At 38.0% G+C, this 20,032-nt stretch overlaps 2 protein-coding genes across 15 annotated transcripts in view; one reads left to right on the plus strand and one right to left on the minus strand.

Annotated features, from left to right (window-relative positions):
* MED12L (mediator complex subunit 12L) overlaps window positions 1-20,032 on the minus strand; it is a 365,084-nt gene that overhangs the window by 180,429 nt on the left and 164,623 nt on the right. The window lies entirely within an intron of this gene.
* P2RY14 (purinergic receptor P2Y14) overlaps window positions 1-20,032 on the plus strand; it is a 62,048-nt gene that overhangs the window by 22,382 nt on the left and 19,634 nt on the right. For 5 of the 7 annotated variants that reach the window (XM_054247019.2, XM_054247021.2, XM_008983663.5 and 2 more), the window contains exon 1: window positions 12,793-12,843. The exons of the other annotated variants lie outside the window; for them this stretch is intronic. The gene's annotated coding sequence lies outside the window, so the exon portion shown is untranslated. Of the gene's footprint in view, window positions 1-12,792; window positions 12,844-20,032 lie in introns of those variants that run through there. 7 annotated transcript variants of the gene reach the window in all.

Genomic DNA, 20,032 nt, shown 5'->3' on the forward strand with positions numbered 1-20,032 from the left:
CCATATAGGAAATAATACTGATGACAGACAATACTTACTTTTCTATGTGCCAGGCACACACACAATATTCCTCACAACAGTATTCTGAAGTAGATATTATAATCGCTTTTGTATAGATCCTCCTAAAAATGAGGCTGCTGAAGCACAGAGAGGTTAAACAATGTGCCCCAGGACCCACAGCTAATATGTAACTGAGCCAGTACTGTAACTAAGGCAATCTATTCTGGAGACAAGGCTCTTAATCATTCAGACAGGAGGGATCCAAGATGGCTGAATAGGAACAACTCCAGAGTGCAGGTCCCAGAAAGAACAATGCAGAGGGTGAGTGCCCACCACATTTCCAAACAAATTTTTACCGCTGACAGACCAGGAGATTCCCAGGCCGAAAAGCACCACAAGTTTTCAGCATGGCGGTTTCAGCCAGTACTGGGTTGGCACACAGAAACTCACACAAATCTGGGTGGCCGTTTCAACTGGCACCTGGAACACATGAAAAACAAAGCTGTCCATTCAACTGAAAGGAAGTGGGCAGATACAGGGAGCCCACTGGCTTGGTGGGTACTACTACCCCCACAAAACAAGCAATCTGAAACACTCTGGATTCAAGTTTTGCAGCAAGTGCAGCTGGACCCAGGACGGTCCAGCTCAGTGCGGGGAAGGGCGAGCACCACTACCGAGGCAGTCTGCCACTACCAAGGCAGTTCACACAGCAGCTAGGCAGAGCCTGCAGCAGCTCAGCAATAGCTCTGCTGGCAGACTATGACTAGACTACTCAGCGTGGGGCAGGGCATCTCCGAAAAAAGGCAGCAGCATGACAAAAACTTATAAATAAAGCCGACCTTCCTAGGACAGAGCACCTGGGAAAAGAAGTAGTTATGAGTTCCCCTGCAGCAGACTTAAAAGTACCTGCCCAACAACTCTGCAAGGAACAACAGCACTCCTAGCACAGCACTTGAGCTCCTATAAGGGACAGATCATCTCCTCAAACAGTTCCCCGACCCCCGTATACCCAAAGAACCTCATAAAGAAGAGCTCAGGCCAACATCTGGCAGGTACCCTTCTGGGATAAAGATAAAAGCATAAGAAACTGACAGCAACCCTTACTGTTCTGCAGCCCCCGTGGGTGATCCCCAGGCAAGCAAGGTCTGGAGTGGATCTCTAGTCAGTGCAGCAGAGGGGCCTGACTGTTAGAAGGAAGACTAAGAAACAGAAAGAAATAACTTCATCATTAACAAAAAGGACATCCACTCAAAGACCCCATCTGAAAGTCACCAACTACAAAGACCACAGGTAGATAAAGCCACTAAGATGGGAAGAAACCAGCACAAAAAGGATGAAAACACCAAAAACCAGAACGCCTCTCCTCCTCCAAAGGATCACAACTCCTCACCAGCTAGGTTTCAAAGATGGATGGAGAATGAATCAGATGAATTGACAGAAACAGGCTTCAGAAGATAGTAACAAACTTCTCAGAGCTAAAAGAACAGGTGCTAACCCAAGGCAAAGAAACTAAGAACCTTGAAAAAAGGTTAGATGAGATGCTAACTAGAATAAACAGCTTAGAGAAGAATATAAATGATCTCTTGGAGCTGAAAAACACAGCACAAGAACTTCACGAAGCATACACAAGTTTTAATAGCCAACTGATCAAGCAGAAGAAAGGATATCAGAGATTGAATATCAACTCAATGAAATAAAATGAGAAGGCAAGATTAGAGAAAAAAGAGTGAAAAGAAATGTACAAAGACTCCAAGAAATATGGAATTAGGTGAAAAGACCTAATCTACGTTTGACAGGTGTACCTGAATGTGATGGAGAGAATGAATCCAAGCTGGGAAACACTCTTCAGGATATTATCCAGGAGAAATTCCCCAACCTAGCAAGCCAGGCCACCATTCAAGTCCAGGAAATACAGAGACCACCACAAGGATAGTCCTCAAGAAGAGCAACCCTAAGGCACATAATCATCAGATTCACCAGGGTTGAAATAAAGGAAAAAATGCTGAGGGCAGCCAGAGAGAAAGGTCAGGTCACCCACAAAGGGAAGTCCCTCAGACTCACAGCAGATCTCTCCACAGAAACCCTACAAGCCAGAAGAGTGTGGGGGCCAATATTCAACATCCTTAAAGAAAAGAACTTTCAACCCAGAATTTCATATCCAGCCAAACTAAGCTTCCTAAGAAAAGGAGAAAGAAAATCCTTTATGGACAAGCAAATGCTGAGAGATTTCATCACCACCATGCCTGCCTTACAAGAGCTCCTGAAAGAAGCACTAAACAAGGAAAGGAACAACCAGTAGCAGCCACTCCAAAAACGTACCAAATGGTAAAGAACATCGACACAATGAAAAAAAATGTGTCAACTAACGGGCCAAACATCCAGCTAGCAACAAAATGGCAGTATCAAATTCACACATAACAATGTTAACCTTAAATATAAATGGGCTAAATGCCCCAATCCAAAGACACAGACTGGCAAATTGTATCTGTCAAGACCTATCAATAAAAATCAACACCCTATCACCCATCTCACATGCAAGGACACACATAGGCTAAAAATAAAGGGATGGAGAAAGATTTATCAAGCAAATGAAGAGCAAAAAAAAAAGCAGGAGCTGCAATCTTTAGTTTCTGATAAAATGGACTTTAAACCAACAAAGATCAAGAGACAAAGAAGGGCATTACATAATGGTAAAAGAATCAATGCATCAAGAAGAACTCAACGATCCTAAATATATACACCCCCAATAAAGGAGTACCCAAGTATCAAGTTCTTAATGACCTACAAAGAGACTTAGACTCTCACACAATAACAGTGGGAGACTTTAACACTCCCCTGTCAAAATTAGATCAATGAGACAGAAAATTCACAAGGATATCCAGGACTTGATCGCAGATCTAGACCAAGCAGACATAACAGACATTTACAGAACTCTCCACCACAAAGTCACAGAATATACATTCTTCTCAGCACAGCACTGCACCTACTCTAAAATTGACCACATAATTGGAAGTGAATCACTCCTCAGCAAATGCAAAAGTAAGGAAATCGTAACAGTCTCTCAGACCACAGGGCAATCAAATTAGAACTCAGAATTAAGAAACTAACTCAGAACTGCACAGCTTCATGGAAACTGAACTGGCTTCTGAATGTCAACTGGATAAACAACTAAATGAAGACAGAAAAAAAGATTATTGAATCCAAAGAGAACGAAGACACAACCTACCAGAATCTCTGGGACACATTTAAAGCAGTGTCTAGAGGGAAATTTATAGCAATAAATGCCCACATGAGAAGCGAGGAAAGCTAAAATCAACACCCTATCGTCAAAATTGAAAGAGCTAGAGGAATAAGATCAAGAAAACTCAAAAGCTAGCAGAATACAAGAAATAACTAAGATCAAAACAGAACTGAAGGAGACAGAGACACAAAAAACCCTTCAAAAAAAATCAACAAATCCAGGAGCTGGTTTTTTGAAAAGATCAACAAAATAGACAGACCATTAGCCAGATTAATAAAAAAGAAAAGGGAGAAGAATCAAATAGATGCAATAAAAAATGATAAAGGGGATATCACCACTGATTCCACAGAAATACAAACTACAATCAGAGATTACTACAACAACTCTATGCACATAAACCAGTAAACCTGGAAGAAATGGATAAATTCCTGGGCACTTGCACCCTCCCAAGCCCAAACCAGGAAGAAGTTGAAACCCTGAAACAGATCAATAACAAGGGCTCAAGTTGAGGCAGCAATTAATAGCCTACCAACCAAAACAAGTCCAGGTCCAGATGAGTTCACAGCTGAATTCTACCAGATGTACAAAGAGGAGCTGGTACCACTTCTTCGGAAACTAATCCAAACACTACAGAAAGAGGGAATCCTTCCCAAATCATTTTATGAGACCAACATCATGCTGATACCAAAACCCGGCAGAGACTCAACAAAAAAAGAAAACTTCAGGCCAATATCCATGATGATGGATGGGGGTGGAGAGGTTGGGGAGGGATAACATGGGGAGGGAGAAATGCCAGCTATAGGTGATGGGGGATGGAGTTAGCAAACCACATTGCCATGTGTGTACCTATGCAAGAATCCTGCATGATGTGCACATGTACCCCAGAACCTAAAGTACAATAAAAATAAATAAATAAATATAATCATTCAGACATACTGCCTCTCACATAAAAATTTTAAAAAGAGGACTACAGGTCAACAAATGTCTTAACTGTCTGAGATTAATATGCAGTGGAAAGGTTCTGTAAATATTTAAACTGCAACATGCCAACTGGCAAACGATAAACTGAGAATTAAATTGAAGTTGAAGAATAAATGATACAAAAGAAACTACATAAAGTTGCTTTCCAGACAAGGTCACCTCAAAATCATTCCAAATGGTTCTGAGAAAACAGATCCAAAATGTCTAAAATTTCTCATAAGCATTTCTTTTTAAAACTATACCATTTCTTATATCTCAGAAGCAACCGGATCATGTGCTGCTTTTCTGTTGTTTTTAAATCTATGTGCTCCTAATACAGGGGTAAGTATCCTAACTCCTGACAAACCACACATACTTCATATGTGAACTTGATAAGTGATATTTGATTTGGCAAACAGCAAGAGATTATTTAGCAAATTCAAACATTATTTTTCCCTATGACCCATTAGAAAAAAAAAGCCCTCTGCCATTTCCCACCAAAAAAAAACAAAACAAAACAAACCCAGAATGGATTAATAACCAGTCAGCTGAACTAACAAAATATTAACAAAATGCTCTGCTCATTTGAGTTTTTGTTCTCCCTACCAAAGAAAAATAAATGTTTCCTGCCTTTACTATTATTTAGCATCTTAATATAATTATTTTAATAAGGTCTTGTCTTTCCCGTACAGCAGCATTCTGTTGTGATTTCTGCCAATGGGAAGGTAGTTTGGGAACACGTTTTGCCTATATTAGGAAAAAAAATAGCAAAACCCTAAGAAATTTCTGCAGTTGGCAAGAAGGGAAGAAAGATGGAGCCATGCTTATTCGCACTCCATGTAGAGACAGAGTGGGAATGTCAATGGGGGCAGCGGAAAGACCACCAGCTCTGGTTGGTCCTGGATGTGTCTTCATCCCTTCCTTACTGAGACCACAGAATAAAGCACAGACGAGAATATATCCTATTACCTCAGGCATGTTGAGGCAAAAATGTAAAGCTCTGAGAAGCACTCCATCATGGGTGCCCCATCCTTAACAGTTTGAGTTCACCAGGCTACTGCATATGAGATCTTATTTCTTCTTGTATTATAATTTGGAAATACTTTCTGTGAGTTATGTATGGCTGTATATCTAAAAGAACTTTCCCATAACCATAGTAGCTGGGTCAAAGCCCTAGTCAAATTTGGATCTTTCCATAACAATTAACATTCATTAAAAACACAAAGCATAACATTCTATTTCCATCTACCACATGTTCAACAATGCAGTTTTGAAAACACTGTAAAGCAACAATGAGCCTGTCATAGTAAAAAGAGCCCCTACCATGTCCTGGGCATTATAGTAAGAAAATACACCTTATGTGATTTAAACTTTCCAACAACTTTAATGAGAAAGGTAGTACTAGACTCTTTTTGCAGATGAGGAAACAGACTGAAAGAGATTATATAACTAGCCCACGGTCCCTGGTTTATAAGAGGCAGAGCTGCTGGCTTTTATATCCGAATTTAACTCTATATACCATATATGTAGCATTAACTGCAAAGAATTACAGTTAATCAAATCCTGACTTTGTCTCCATGCTGGAGTAAACAAGTTCACTATTTTTTCCTTCATTTGTCCTGGATAAAACACTAGCTATGGCCAAAGGTTTCATCTCAGGGGACAGTTTTGATAGACTTTCTGAGCTCCTCTATAGAAGGACTGGAAAGCTGCAGGAAAAAAGGCGTGTGCTCAGTTAGAGATGTCTGCAAAGGCCCACAACAGCACAGACTCTCTTCCTCAGCCATCGCAGAGCCACAGCTGGTGGGTATTTACACCTTACTGCCTCCCCAACCTCACACTGTCCACCCCCACCAACTGCCTTTTCTGCTGAGCGATTTAACTGCCATGGACTTTCTGTCTACTCTACTGTATGCTCATTATCTACACACTCCTTCCCCCAACTTTTGAACTATGGCAAAAGTTGAGGTAGATATTTAAGTCACACTGTATGTCACACATGCAGGGTAGCCATTAGTATAAATCCCAAAACAGCCTTTTTACAAACAAATGGAAGTCACTGTATCCCTCTCACATTCCCTGTTGTTTGGCTATTAGTTCTGTCCTCAGATTGCTTATTCTTACATGAAACTGGTCTCCACCAGTTTCATCAATTCCTCAGCCTGCCTATTTGTGACTCGAAAGTTCCTATCTTTTAAGTCCTTCTCTACATTTTTAAATGAATACAAGCAAAGGCCTTTCTTATTATGATACTACATTTATGTTAAGTATAATATAAGGTTTCTGGGAAAACTACAAAAAAAGAACAGCAAGGCAAAGTATCAGAATCTGACTTAGACTTTTGGTAGCAGATAAATCTCAACTAGGAAGGCAAGAACGAAAAACACAGTTTTGGAAGGTGTATATATATCATGTATGTGACATTAACAAGACAGCAATAATTGCAACCTGCCAAAAGCAAAATGCCTAAAACTGGTAAGCTAGAAGGTCTCTCCAGCGAAATATAACACAAAGTTATTAATAACAAGCACACTTGTCAACACAAATCTCCTCTTCCTGTTGAGTTATGCTAAGAAGCATCTATGCTGTAAAAGTTTTAACATCTATATAAACATACACTTGGACTTCACATATTTCTCTAAATGCAGCTGTTCACAAAAGTACTTTTAAGCGTATACCTACATGTCTACCTAAAAGCTAGATTAAATAAGGTTTGGTTCAATATATAATATAGAAATAATAAGAGCTAACATTTATATAGCATGTTTACATATAGCTAACATTTATATAACATTTATATAGAACTAATTATAAATGGGAAAATGGGCAGGCAGAACCCAGAGGGAAACCTGCCCTCATTAGACACAACAAGACAGCAAGGTTTCTCCTGGTCACTAGGTGAAACTAAATGTTAAGCCTCTGCTACAAATAAAACTCATATAGCTCTAGTTATGTGAATGAAAGATGCTGATTTATCCAAAAAATTATGTACATAATTATAAAAGGGAAACATGCAGGGTGAGTTAGCTAAATCCTCATCTTCCACATAAAGAAGTCGACAGATACTTTCAAAAGCCAAGAACCTACACTTAGACAGGAAATATAGGCACTACTATCTAAAAATAGCTACAAGGAGAAAGAGGTAGCTACTCGGGCATAAGAAAAGGGTATAGACTGCTGTATTTTTCATTTTAAGTTTTTAAAAATTGTTTCTTATAAATCTGATAAATCTTAAAAGTTGAAATTAACAACAAAAAAAGAAAATTTTAAAAAAGATATATCAAATGTATACATTTCTTGGACAAGAAGAAGAAAAAAGGAAAAGTAATGGAGTCCCCAGTGATTAAATACAATCACCTTGGATATAAAAGACTTTTTTCAGTGGAGCTAAGTTTTAGGAGTCAAGTGTCCACAGATTGCTCTCAGCAAAAGGATGATGTTCCAAGCTCAAAAAGTCACCCTGGACAGCCTGGCAATGTGGATGACAGAGGCTGCAGAGAAGTCAACTGCCCCACTCCACTCCCCAGGCAGGCCAAATGACTCCATGAATGAGACTGAAGCAACATCAACAAAATACCCACCTCCCCAAACCCTCACCCTCACAAAAAAAGAAAAAAATCAGAAGACACAGCCATCACCATCTGTGATACAGTATAAGGCCTGAGGGGTGGCCTAAGCAGAATGAAATTAAGCACTATAGGAATTCAGAGAGAGGAAAACATTCATTCTCAGTAAGAAGATAAAGGAAAGCTCCACAAAAGTGAAATTTAAGAGGGCCCTTGCGAGGATTAGGAAACAGCCTAACAAAGGCCAGAGGTAACAGAGCAGATGGTGTGTTTGGAAATGAACATGATCTAAGCCACATTAAAGTGTACATCTTACGCTGCTGATGCTCCACTCAAAACTGGAGCAAGGGGTAAGAGCGGAAGGCCCCTGGGACAGTCAATGGTTTCCTGCACAGTGTGAAACTGTAGACACGATCAACTTGAGTGCAGTGTATGTGCCTCTCAAATTAACTCATTTATAGGAATATACTCTCCATATTTAACTTGGCTTCTTTTTCTTGGAAAAGGCTCTTAAATCCCAGAAACTGACATTTATCTCATTATACAGGGTGCCTGTCATGACCCCAGATCACCAAAAGTCCTTAGCTGCATGCTAGTTGATTCTGTCAATACATTTTCCTTACAACTTCCCAAGAGTGTTAACCTCAAAAGACAGGGACTTTAGTTTCAGGCAATATCAGTTCTCCCTTTCGCTCACAAAATGCAGTATTTATTTTAGAGGTAAGACTCCTTAAAGCAAATATTCCTCTAAATATATACACATTCCCTATGTCATTTTAATGTAGTACATGCTCCTTCTAACACTACAATCACTGTTTTAAATCAATAAAATGGGACCAGGTTTGATCCACACAATCCCAAATAGCAGCTTTGGTTAAAATGTACACATTTTACTCGAGGTTTTCTGAACAAGTTCTAGCAGTTAGTACATTACATATGAACAAACCTATTCCTTCACAGAAAACTGAGTATGTATAAAAGACAGTCTATTTTTACACATCATAAGACTTCAAAAATAAAAAAGAACATATTAAACTTTTACTTTTTTACTTTTACTGTGGCCTTTATGAATGTTTAAAAGTATCATTTACGAAACACAAGTATAAGTAAAACTTGAAAGAAAGACAAAATTAAGGAAGAAACACATCTTTACTTTTATATTCCTTTAATTCAATGAATAAAAATATCCGGTGCCGAAAGATACAAAATGAAGACACTGCCCTGGCTCTTAACAGCTCACCATCTAGTTGGCAGAAACAACTGGCAGACAATCAAAAATCAGTATTGATGCCAGAGGTTGCAATTTGTGTGTGAAAAATCAGACCTTGGCAATGACCTTGAGCAGCAGGATATAAATAACTCCCAAAAGCTTAACATTCCAATAATGGAACATCAGGCATAAATAGGTTAAGCACTACTCCTGGATGTACCTCACACAGTATTTAATATAGAAGGTTACTAACATATGATTAGTTGGTTGACTGGATAAAGAGATGCATAGAAGAATGAATGAATTGAGATACGACTAGTACTTCTTGGTAATAGAGAGGAAGGTGAGTTTATCCTGCATAGGGAGGGAGGGGGATGGGTAGTTCAGGAAAAACCTCCCAGAGGAAAGGGTGAGCCAACTGCATCTGAAAGTAGTGTTTTCACAGGGATGATAAACACTCAGGATAAACAGAACTCAGACAAATTTATTACACAGCTATATAATTATTTCAAGTTACGTTAAAAGAACCACAAAATCTCTAACTTGAAAGCTATTTTTACTTAGGATGAGGATAAACATTTACTTTTTAAGGTGATTCCATGTACATAAATATCAGATATAAACAGATCAGGTGGCATGTGGATATAAAAAAGACCAAGAAGTACACAAATAGCTGAAATTTTTAAAAATGTAATTCAAATTCAGGATAAGTCCGGGGAAAGGAGAGTAGAATTATTCCAGAGAGCTATTCTAGTCAGAGGAAAGATCTTAGGCCCAAGCAAGGGAGCAAGAGCCACAGATACTCACAGAGCATTCAAACAGGTGAGTGTTGCTGTGATATACAGACCAAGGCAAATAGTGGTTGAAGAAGAGGTGTCAAATTACAGAGAACTCAGTACCGAATTAAACACCATGAACTTATCTTGTAAGAGTTAGAGACCCACAAAAGGGATATAGCTCTGCTTGTATTTTGAGAGATTCCTCTCACGGGTGAGTGGAGGACAGACCCTGTGGGTGGGAGGCAGACTGAAGGCAGGGAACACAAACCAAAAATGACCTGAGGTTTGGTGGGAATAACAGTCAAGAAATACTCAAGCATTAAAAATAAAAAAATCACCAGGTTCTGGTGACTGACTGGCTGGGAATGGATGAGACAGAGTGTTGAATGGTTGACAGCCTGGGTGATGGGTAGATGGTGTTAACAAAAATTGAGAGAGAAGGACATATTGAGTAGGAAAAACCCAAGGAGCATCTGGGTAGAAAGGTGCAAGGAACAACAGTGTACAGAGGTGCAAGGTAGTGAGAGAGGCCAGCAGACATGTCACAAGTGCTAACAGGTCAGGACAAGGGCAGAGAAAGGCAAAAGCATGGGGCAGAGGATGGAATCCATAAAACATCAATGTTTAAGGGCAAGCCCTTAATCACAGAAAAACAGTGTCAGAAATGTACAAGAACCGTATGCCAAAGTACCAAGGAAAGAATCATCATCAAAAGCTGCCTTAATGCCTCATATCCATTAAGATGGCTACTACTAGAAAAAGAACAAACCCAACACACAAACAGAAAACAAGTGTTAGCAAAGATGTGGGGAAACTGGCACCCTTGTGCACTGTTGGTGGGAACCTAAAATGTTTCAGCCTCTATGGAAAACAGTATATCAATTCCTTTAGAAAATCAACATAGGACTACCATATGATCCAGCAATTTTGCTTCTGGGCATATAACCAAAAGAATTGAAAGCAAGGTCTTAAAAAGATATTTGCACACCTACTTTCATAGCAGCCTTGTCCACAATAGCCAAAAGGTGGAGGCTACCCAAGGGACAATGGACAGGTGAACAAAATGTGGTATAGACATACATACAACGGAGCATTCAGTCTTAAAAAGAAATGAAGGAAGGTGGATCACAAGGTCAAGAGATCGAGACCATCCTGGTCAATATGGTGAAACCCCGTCTCTACTAAAAATACAAAAAATTAGCTGGGCATGGTGGCGCGTGCCTGTAATCCCAGCTACTCAGGAGGTTGAGGCAGGAGAATTGCCTGAACCCAGGAGGCAGAGGTTGCGGTGAGCCGAGATCGCGCCATTGCACTCCAGCCTGGGTAACAAGAGCGAAACTTGTTACCCAAAAAAAAAAAAAGAAATGAATTCTGTCACATACTATGACATGGATGAACCTGAAAGGCATTATGCTAGGTGAATCAAGCCAGTCACAAAAGGACAAATACTGTATGATCTCATTTCTATGAGATAGCTAGAATAGTCAACTTCGTAGAGAAGAATGGTAGTTACCAGGGACTAGAGGCAAGGGAAAATGGGGAATTATTATTTAATGAGTATAGAATTTCAGTTTTGCAAAATGAAAAGAGTTCTAGAGATGGATGGTGATGATGGCTGCACAATAATGTGAATGTAATTAACATCACTGAACACTTGAAAATAGTTAAGTTCGTCAATGTTACGTGTATTTTACCACAATCCCCAAAAGGCTACCTCAACGACAAAAAATAATCTTTCAAAATGTCCACTTGGATTGAGCAATTTGCAGTGAGGAGATCTTTGGCAGTTCTGGAGAAGTGCTGAGGACAGAAGGCAGAGTGGATGGACTAGATTACAAAGTGAATGGGAAAGTAGAGACAGCAAATGAAGACCATTTCCAACAAGTTTGGATGAGAAGATAAAGGTATCACTTGGATGACTGCTAATAAAGAGGACTCACACTTAAGGGAGAGCTTTGAGGGTTTTCATATTATTTGACAATGATAATAGGCATGATTGATCATGGGCATGCCTCTCTAGGACAGCGAGAAAGAAACTGGTTAAATGGGTAACATCGATGCTATAGGCCCTAAACTGGATGAACTGAAGTAGATGGAGTATAGGAGACCCAGGCCTTTCCTCCTTCAAGATGTATTATGATTGTATTAATCCAGAGCATAATTTCAGAGAGCCCCAGAAACGATTTGTTAAAGAAGGAAATATCTTGACATTGGAGTCAACCCAGGACAGAAACAGAATGCTATGAAACCAGATTCAAGTCAAGGGGGTAATGTGAAGAAAGATTAGAGACCCCAAAGCCCCAATTCAAGGCTGGAAATGTGTCAGGACAACAGATGAAGTAGAGGAGGCACTGTCATGCATCAAGTCCATCCCTAGAACAGGATAAGTCTAAAGGAGCAAATCCCCCAAGTCCCAGAGGAGAGAATATAGTCCTTTCAATATCTCTTCCCATTAGACGGTTATCTTGCCCTGCACCAATCAAGACCCTCAGGTTAACACCTAAACAGCTTTCCTGCCTCCTTCCTTCACTGAAAGAAGAAAAGGTGCAAATGTTTTACTCTCAAATATTTTTTGGTTTTGAACAACTTTCAAAACGTTACTTTGAAGCCATGTGAATTACAACTTAAAAATACTTCCCAATAAATACAGAAGCTATTATTACAACAGCTTCACTGGAAAAGGTCATAAACAAGCATGGGAAAGATTTAGCCTCCTGCTGGTTGGAGTTCTCACTTGCTGGGTCTCTTTCCACAGCCAGTTTCATACAATTTACTATTTAGTCAGGCCTTGGTTATCTATAACCCTAAGCAAATCCAAATCAGATCCAAGTTACACAAGCACATATTAGAACTGGGCTCCAAAGAACCCTGGACATCTGTAGTACCTGACATTCAAGCATTTGGCAAGATGTCAATATTTCAGAGAGCACTTTAAATGTTTTGATTTGAGAGCTAATGCAGTGCTTCCCACTGGTCAACACGAGCAGTCCAGGCAGAAAGCAAAATCTATTTCCTTCAACATCAAATGCTACACTCAGTTGCTGATCCTATCTTGCCTACAGAGAACCTAGGAGACTGGAAAACTTGGTAAGTAAGAAAATTCCATTTAATGCCGAATACAGTTAAATAATATTTGCAATTCCAAAAGAAAATAGCTTTGTGTGGTGTTGACATCCTAAATTCTTTTTTTTAATGGATGGAGTCACAGAGTTATCGGCTAGGCAAGACTTTTCCAAATTCAAGTAATAAACCAAGTCTAGTTAACTTTTCCTGGTAAATATTGTTTTTTAATTTGATAAGGCATAATTTCCTTTCATGGGGCTCGTGTATTAGGCATTAGGAAATTCCTATTTTAAAAAATTTGTCAACTTACTTTAAGAGACAGTCAGATGGATATGTGGGTAGTGAGAAAAGTTAGTATTTGATATGAGAAAGTAGACCAGTACAGCTGGGTTATGATGTATGTAATCCTCAGAGCAAAGGCAGTCTAATAAAGAATGAAGATACTGAAGAAAGGAAACAAAAACTAGACAGTTTGGTTTAAAAGCACAAAATGCTAACACTCCACAAAACTGAAACCAAAGGTGAAATACTTCATGCAAGGCAGCTGTGAAGTCTTCCCTGAAATATTAAATGCACAGGTCACTAGTATGGATTTAATGGTGAGTCAGTATTTGTTTCCAAAGGAAATAAATAGGAATTCAATAGGTTTCATAGTTGCTATTTTATTTTTTATTAGTGTCTTAGGTTTTAATTTTCCTTGACTTAATTCTTCTGATTCCTCCCTCTGAGCATTAAACATTTAAATAACAAACATTCAGAGCATTTTTTGTTTTAATTTGTAGATGGCAAGGACAAGGAATATTAAATTGTTGTTTTTCTATAAATTGTGTAGTAATTTCTAAAAATCTAGACTAATAATTCAGAAACTTAATACATTCTTAGAATCTACTCCAGATTATTTCCCAGACTCCCCCCACCAAAAAAGAAAGTAAACAAAAGAAAATCTTTTTAAAAGAAATTCCGTCTTCTGAAGAAATTATAATAACACTGCAACTAAGGGAAGGCAGAGCTTTTTTAAAACCTGTGACTCTTGTCAACAGATGACTCTCTAAATGAAGAAAATGCAACTTCTTAAGTCCTAACTCACTTTTATACCTCCCAACTTTCTTGCCAGTATTCCACAATCAAAGAAAGCATTCACAAGAAAAATGAAAAAAAAAATTGTGTGTATGGGTATGGGTATGGGTGTGTGTGTGTGTGTGTGTGTGTGTGTGTGTGTGTGTGTGTGATATATATATATAATATCCCACTGTGTATGTATATATACACATTTACATAACCCACTGTGAAGGTGTGTGTTTGTATGTGTGTGTATATCCCAGTTAACATAATTAAATTGACTAGACTAGCATTTGCAACTCTCCACATCAGTCCATCCGTCCCATGCATTATAGGGAAGATGCTTCATTGCCTTTAGTATTTCTTCAACACAAAATATTTTACAAGTTGCTAGAGATCAAGGGTAAAAGTTTTGTTTTGAAAAATACAATAAAATGTAGGTTTACTTGCCTTTTGCCATACTCTCTTCTATACTGATACAAATTCATGTATTTTAACATTTGTAATTTTACTAATAACTTTGGTATTGCTACTTTTTTTTACTATTGAGATATTTTTTATTGAGATAAAAAATAGTAAAATGTCAGCAATCTGATGACTCAACCTAATAAAGAGATACAGTGTCAAAAGGCAATGCCAGATGCCAAGGGGTAAGCAGAAAACCACTAATGATATTTTACATAATTTTTATGTGAAAGCAGCATCTACGACTTCTAACTAACACTTCCACGTACAAGTACTAAACTCTCATGAGTACAGTACCCTGTTTTTAAAGCCTTTACACAGAAACTCTCATCTCATTGGATGGTTTCAGCAACCAGGAGCCACTGGGAGAGGCCTTCTATTCTTGCCCCTGTTTTACCAAAAAATAAATGAGGTTCTAGAGAGGCTCAGTGACTCAGGCAAGATCACACAGTTTATCAAGACCAAGCATGGTACTTTAAGAATAAAATCATCTGGCTTCATATCCACTGCCCTTTCACCTATCGCTCCTTGTCTCTGATCTAAGGAAATGACCAGGACCAATAAATACCAGATGTATATATAAATACAAGTTAGAGATGCAAGAGTGTACAAAACTGGTCAGTCCCTTGACTACATATTTACAAAACAATGGCAATAATCACACTGTATAAAATAGTCAATATTATTAGGACTCAGCTTTTTATAGAAGCAATCTTGCATGGTGGATAAAGGAGATGCTTACAGATAAACAACTAGGTTTAAATCTGCCATGATCTTGAGCTACACCTTTTGTTTCGCTTTTTAGCTCGTTTTAACCTGTGACCCTCTTCTGTGCCACTTCCTATTAAATAGATTTTTTAAAAGATAAAGCCAAACAGCTGCTGAGAAACTAAACAAGACATGTGAGTACCTGGCACACAGCAGCGATTCAATAAAAATGGAGTTCCCTTCCCATCATTGCTAATAATTTATTAGGTTAATAGTGTAAAATCCCACTGGAAATTGCTTGAGCTGTAATCTGAGAGTCAGAGGACCAAAAAAGAAATCATAGAAATAAAGGGAAATGAGTACCTCTCCCAATTTACCTGCTATCACTCTCACAAAAAACTGGGCATCCTGTCAGTACAGATGTAATGAACATCTGTCAATAAGTAACCTACACTTTAAACAATGGGGCAATTCCTTCCAGACCAGAACAGTGGGCCTGAAAATTATGGAGCCTGGAGTTTTGGGTCAGGAGCTGTGAGAGCCACAGGTAACGGCCATTACAAAAAAAATGGTGGGAGAAAGACATGAGGATTACTACCTGTGTGATTTACACATTTGGTGGGTGGATAAACAACCTTAAAAAAAAAAATCTCAAGAAAACAAAGTGAAATATATGTGCTCTGTACAAGTGACAAAGACGAACTTGGGAAGTTTTGTATATTTTTAAATTTAATTACTCTTCATAAAATGCGGTGTCCTTTTTTGATATTTATAGACAGTTCGTTATAATACATATATTTAATAGCTTAAAAGAGGAAATGTTGAAACAAGCAAACTAACAACAATAAGAAAATCTCTTATTAGAAAACATAGCTAAATATATTTTAGTCAAGAATTCTGAAATTTTTGGTCTCAGGATCCTTTTTACTCTTAAAAAATTACTGAGGACCTCAAAGAGCTTTTTTTTATGTATACCTATCTATCTTTATTATATTAGAAATCAAAATTATAACAGTTATAAAACCTTTAAATAGCATATGTTAACATAGTAACATTTTTATAAAAAATGTTTTCAAAAACATTTATGTCAGGAAGTGGCATTATTCTACATTTTTGCAAATCTCCTTAACATCTGGCCTAGAGAAGACAGCTGGATTCTCATATCCACTTCCATGTCCAATCTGTTGCAAACGTTTAGGTTAAAAGTATGCTGAAGAAACGCCAATCTCATACAGATAAATAATGGCCTTCTGGATTTTCTTCTTTGATAGCACAAAACTCAACAGGTGGTTCTTTAAAGCATAACTGTAATTTTGGATCTAAAACCATATCAATGAATATTTTGTATTTCATAACATTGAAATCTTTTGGTCTGTCTTGACCTTTAAGTGGATGTTTTACTTGTGCTCAATTTTATAACATCATGCATTGGTCATGCAGAGAAAATACATTCATGCAGAAATTTATAACTATAAACACTTTTTCATTCTACAGTACCAAAAAATCTTACTAATATTGCCCCTCCTCTCAGTGTCAATACCAGAAAGCTATGAAACTCACAACAGCAGATAGAAGCTTTCCAAAATTCTGCTTTCAGATTGAAAGTTCGAATGTTATCATTATCAAAAATTGTCTCTCAGTTCATTCAGTTTTGAGAAAATGTTTGCCCAACACCCAAGTCAAATTATTATACTGTATCATTTTATCAAGTAAAAATGGTGTTCCATGAAAAATGCATCTAATTCAGCTTATAACTCAATTACACAAGTGGTCATTCCTCTAGCCCATCACCTTAAGTAGCAAATGTACTTTTTACATAATTACTATTTTGGCATACAAAATATTAAAAAGACACATATCTTATGGTTGAGATTTAATAAAATAGTATTGCTTTATTAAGCAATTGGTAACTCTGGTTTTTCTTTTTATTGCTTAAGATTGTACGTCAGTAAGGTATAAAATGTGATGAACAGTTGAGTGCACTGCCTTGATTTGTGCTAAGACACCTGAATATTTTACACATCTTGGCTTTTGCACCATCGGTGCAAATTTCAGCACAATAAAAATGGCAAATAACATCTCAGTACTCTTATAAAGATGGATTTGATTTCATAGTGCCCCTGAAAGGGTGTCAGGAACCCCTATGGTTCTGCAGACCACACTTTAAAATCCACTGTTCTAGACATTAGGACAGAAAAGTTTTAAGATAAAAAAAACATTAGTGAGAAAAGAAGAAAATGATAATTTTATTATTAAAATTGGTAAATTTTGCTTGAAATATAACTGTAAAAGTAAAAACAACAAGTCACAATCTAGAAACCCTATTTACAGTAGGGACACCAAATAAGATATCAATGATGTTCAAAGAAGTCCTACAAATCAATAGGAGCATAAACAACCCAACAGAAAAATAAGCAGAAAACATGACTAGACATTTCATAGAAATAGCCAGTGATCATATGAAGAGATGCCCACATCATTTGAGATCACTGTGCAAATGAAGACCACAATGTAGTAACATTTCATAAGCAAAAACTTTTAAATCTCAAAAGATAAAATGTCAGAGAGGATTGACATCCACAGGATCACTACACATGACTGGTAGGAATATAAACTACCGTAACTTCTTTGGAAAACAGTTTGGCAGCCAGGCCCAGCACTTTGGGAGGCCGAGATGGGATCATCTGAGGTCAGGAATTCAAGACAAGCCTGGCCAACATGGTGAAACCCTATCTCTACTAAAAATACAAAACATTAGCCGGGCATGGTGGCTGGCACCTGTAGTTACAGCTACTTGAGAGGTGGAGGCAGGAAAATCGCTTGAACCCAAGAGGTGGAGGTTGCAGTGAGCCAAGATCGTGCCACTGCACTCCAGCCTGAACGACAGAGTGAGACTCCATCTTCAAAAAAACAAAACAGTTTGGCATCATTTCCTAAAGTTTAACATTCATATTGTCTATGACTCAGCAATTTAACTCCTAGGTGTATATCCACAAGAAATTTCCAAATGTCCATCATTAGGCAACAAGGATATGCATCTCGGCATGACTCACAAGGGCAAAAATCTGGAAATACCCCAAATACAAGGAATTGAATTAACTATGATACAGTCACATAGTGGAATGCTATACTGTGATCAAAACAAAATTAATGATAGCAAAATTATATATATGAAATCAAATTTTATATATTTATGTGTCAGTAAAATATATAGAAAAATCATTAAAAAGATTACATACAGTTTTAAAATCTTAACTTCATATACACATGCACACACACTTTTAGGAATTCACATAGATGTCACAAAAATATATAAAACAGGAAAGGGAAAGATTGAAGAACTCAGGAATCAGGTAATGTGGAATAAATGTATCCAGTGAGATGGCATGGGGGATGGCATCCAGACAAGAGCAGCTGCTTATTGTCAAGCTCTTGGCTTTCGTTTTGGTTACTGAGTCTGAAGGAGATTATTATCATTAAGAATAACAACATAAATCTGTAAAAAGCCATCCTTGCCTGAATGCTACATAACAAGAATGTGCCATGAATCAAGAATTATGACTATTCTAATTTTGTGATCCAGAGATTTAAAATATCTCCATATGTTAATCTATTATGCACAAAGAAGTGACAATTCAAAATATAAAAGTGCATTTTCAAACCCGAGAAGTGCTGAACAAATTCGTCATTTGACAGTTAAGGAAATTCTTAATGTGACCAAAGTTGTATGAGTAAGTTTATTCCAAAATTCCATAAATATTCATTGGGCTTCTACTGTAGGGCTCTATTCTGGGACCTCCTAATTATGCCATGAACAAGAGAAATAAATTCTGGTCTGGTAAAGCTTACCTTCAAGAAGGGCTGTATGTAAGAATAGGGGGAGAGGAGAAGAAATAAGTTAAAAAAATATTAGGTTGGTGCAAAAGTAATTGCAGTTTTTGCCATTTTAAGTAATCACAAAAACCATGAATACTTTTGCACCAACCTAATATTTTAAACAACAAAGGAAGACAAAGAGAAAACAAACCATGGTAAAAGACTAGAGAATGTCACATAGGGGTATGGCTGTGTTAGATGCTGTGAACAGGAAAGGCCTTGCTGAGAAGGTGACATTTTAACAGAGACCAGCATGTGGCAACCACACAAAGGTACCAGAGACAATCACAGGCAGAAGCCAGCTCCAAGGACCTCTGCCTAAGTGAGTGAGTTGCTTAGAATCAAACTTTAACCCCACTATAAGGAATATTCAAATATACTTGAACATTCCTGCTACTCAATGCAGAGCTTGACAAATCTCAGCTGGTCATGCTTGCAGGGCCCTGCCCCCATCAGTTTGCAAAGGTCAGAAACCTTTCACAATTTAATGAAACTAATGAAAACCTGCATCTGCTCAGAGTTCTGCCAGACACTGTATGACCAAAAAGCTCAAGTGGGTAGGTTAAGCTTTTACGTTTTATTTTGAATTTTTGTTTCACTGAACCAAAGTACCTAAGTAGCTTAATAATCTACATCTACAGGGAATATTGGTTTGCTTGCCAAAGGCACTAAGTATCTGCTACCCTGCTTTCTTTGCAACCTCTACCACATACAAAAAAACACACCTGAACTTTTTTCACCAGTTAACCATGACCATGATGTGGTTAGAAACAGAAGGGATGGAAGAAAATTCACTGGAACTTTTGCTGCTGCAGGCTAGATAGATTCACATTATAAGTAAAAGAGTCACACAGCTGAGCAGGGGCCTCTGCTACCCACCAGGAGTGATGGTGACCCCTGGCTAAGGAACCTGAGAGCAGGGTCAGTGACAGTCCACATTATAAGGGCATCACTTCTGCCAGGCTCCTCCCAGACATTTACTAGAGAGGCATGCAACCAAGTTAACATACAGGTTGGATATTACAGTCACTGAGTCTTCAAAGGGTTGGGTCCCAGTTGGAGATGCTCTGGTTACTATATCTGGGAACTTACTCAACCCATTAAG

This window comes from Callithrix jacchus, chromosome 17 (assembly GCF_049354715.1).
Source record: "Callithrix jacchus isolate 240 chromosome 17, calJac240_pri, whole genome shotgun sequence".
Classification (NCBI taxonomy): domain Eukaryota; kingdom Metazoa; phylum Chordata; class Mammalia; order Primates; family Cebidae; genus Callithrix; species Callithrix jacchus.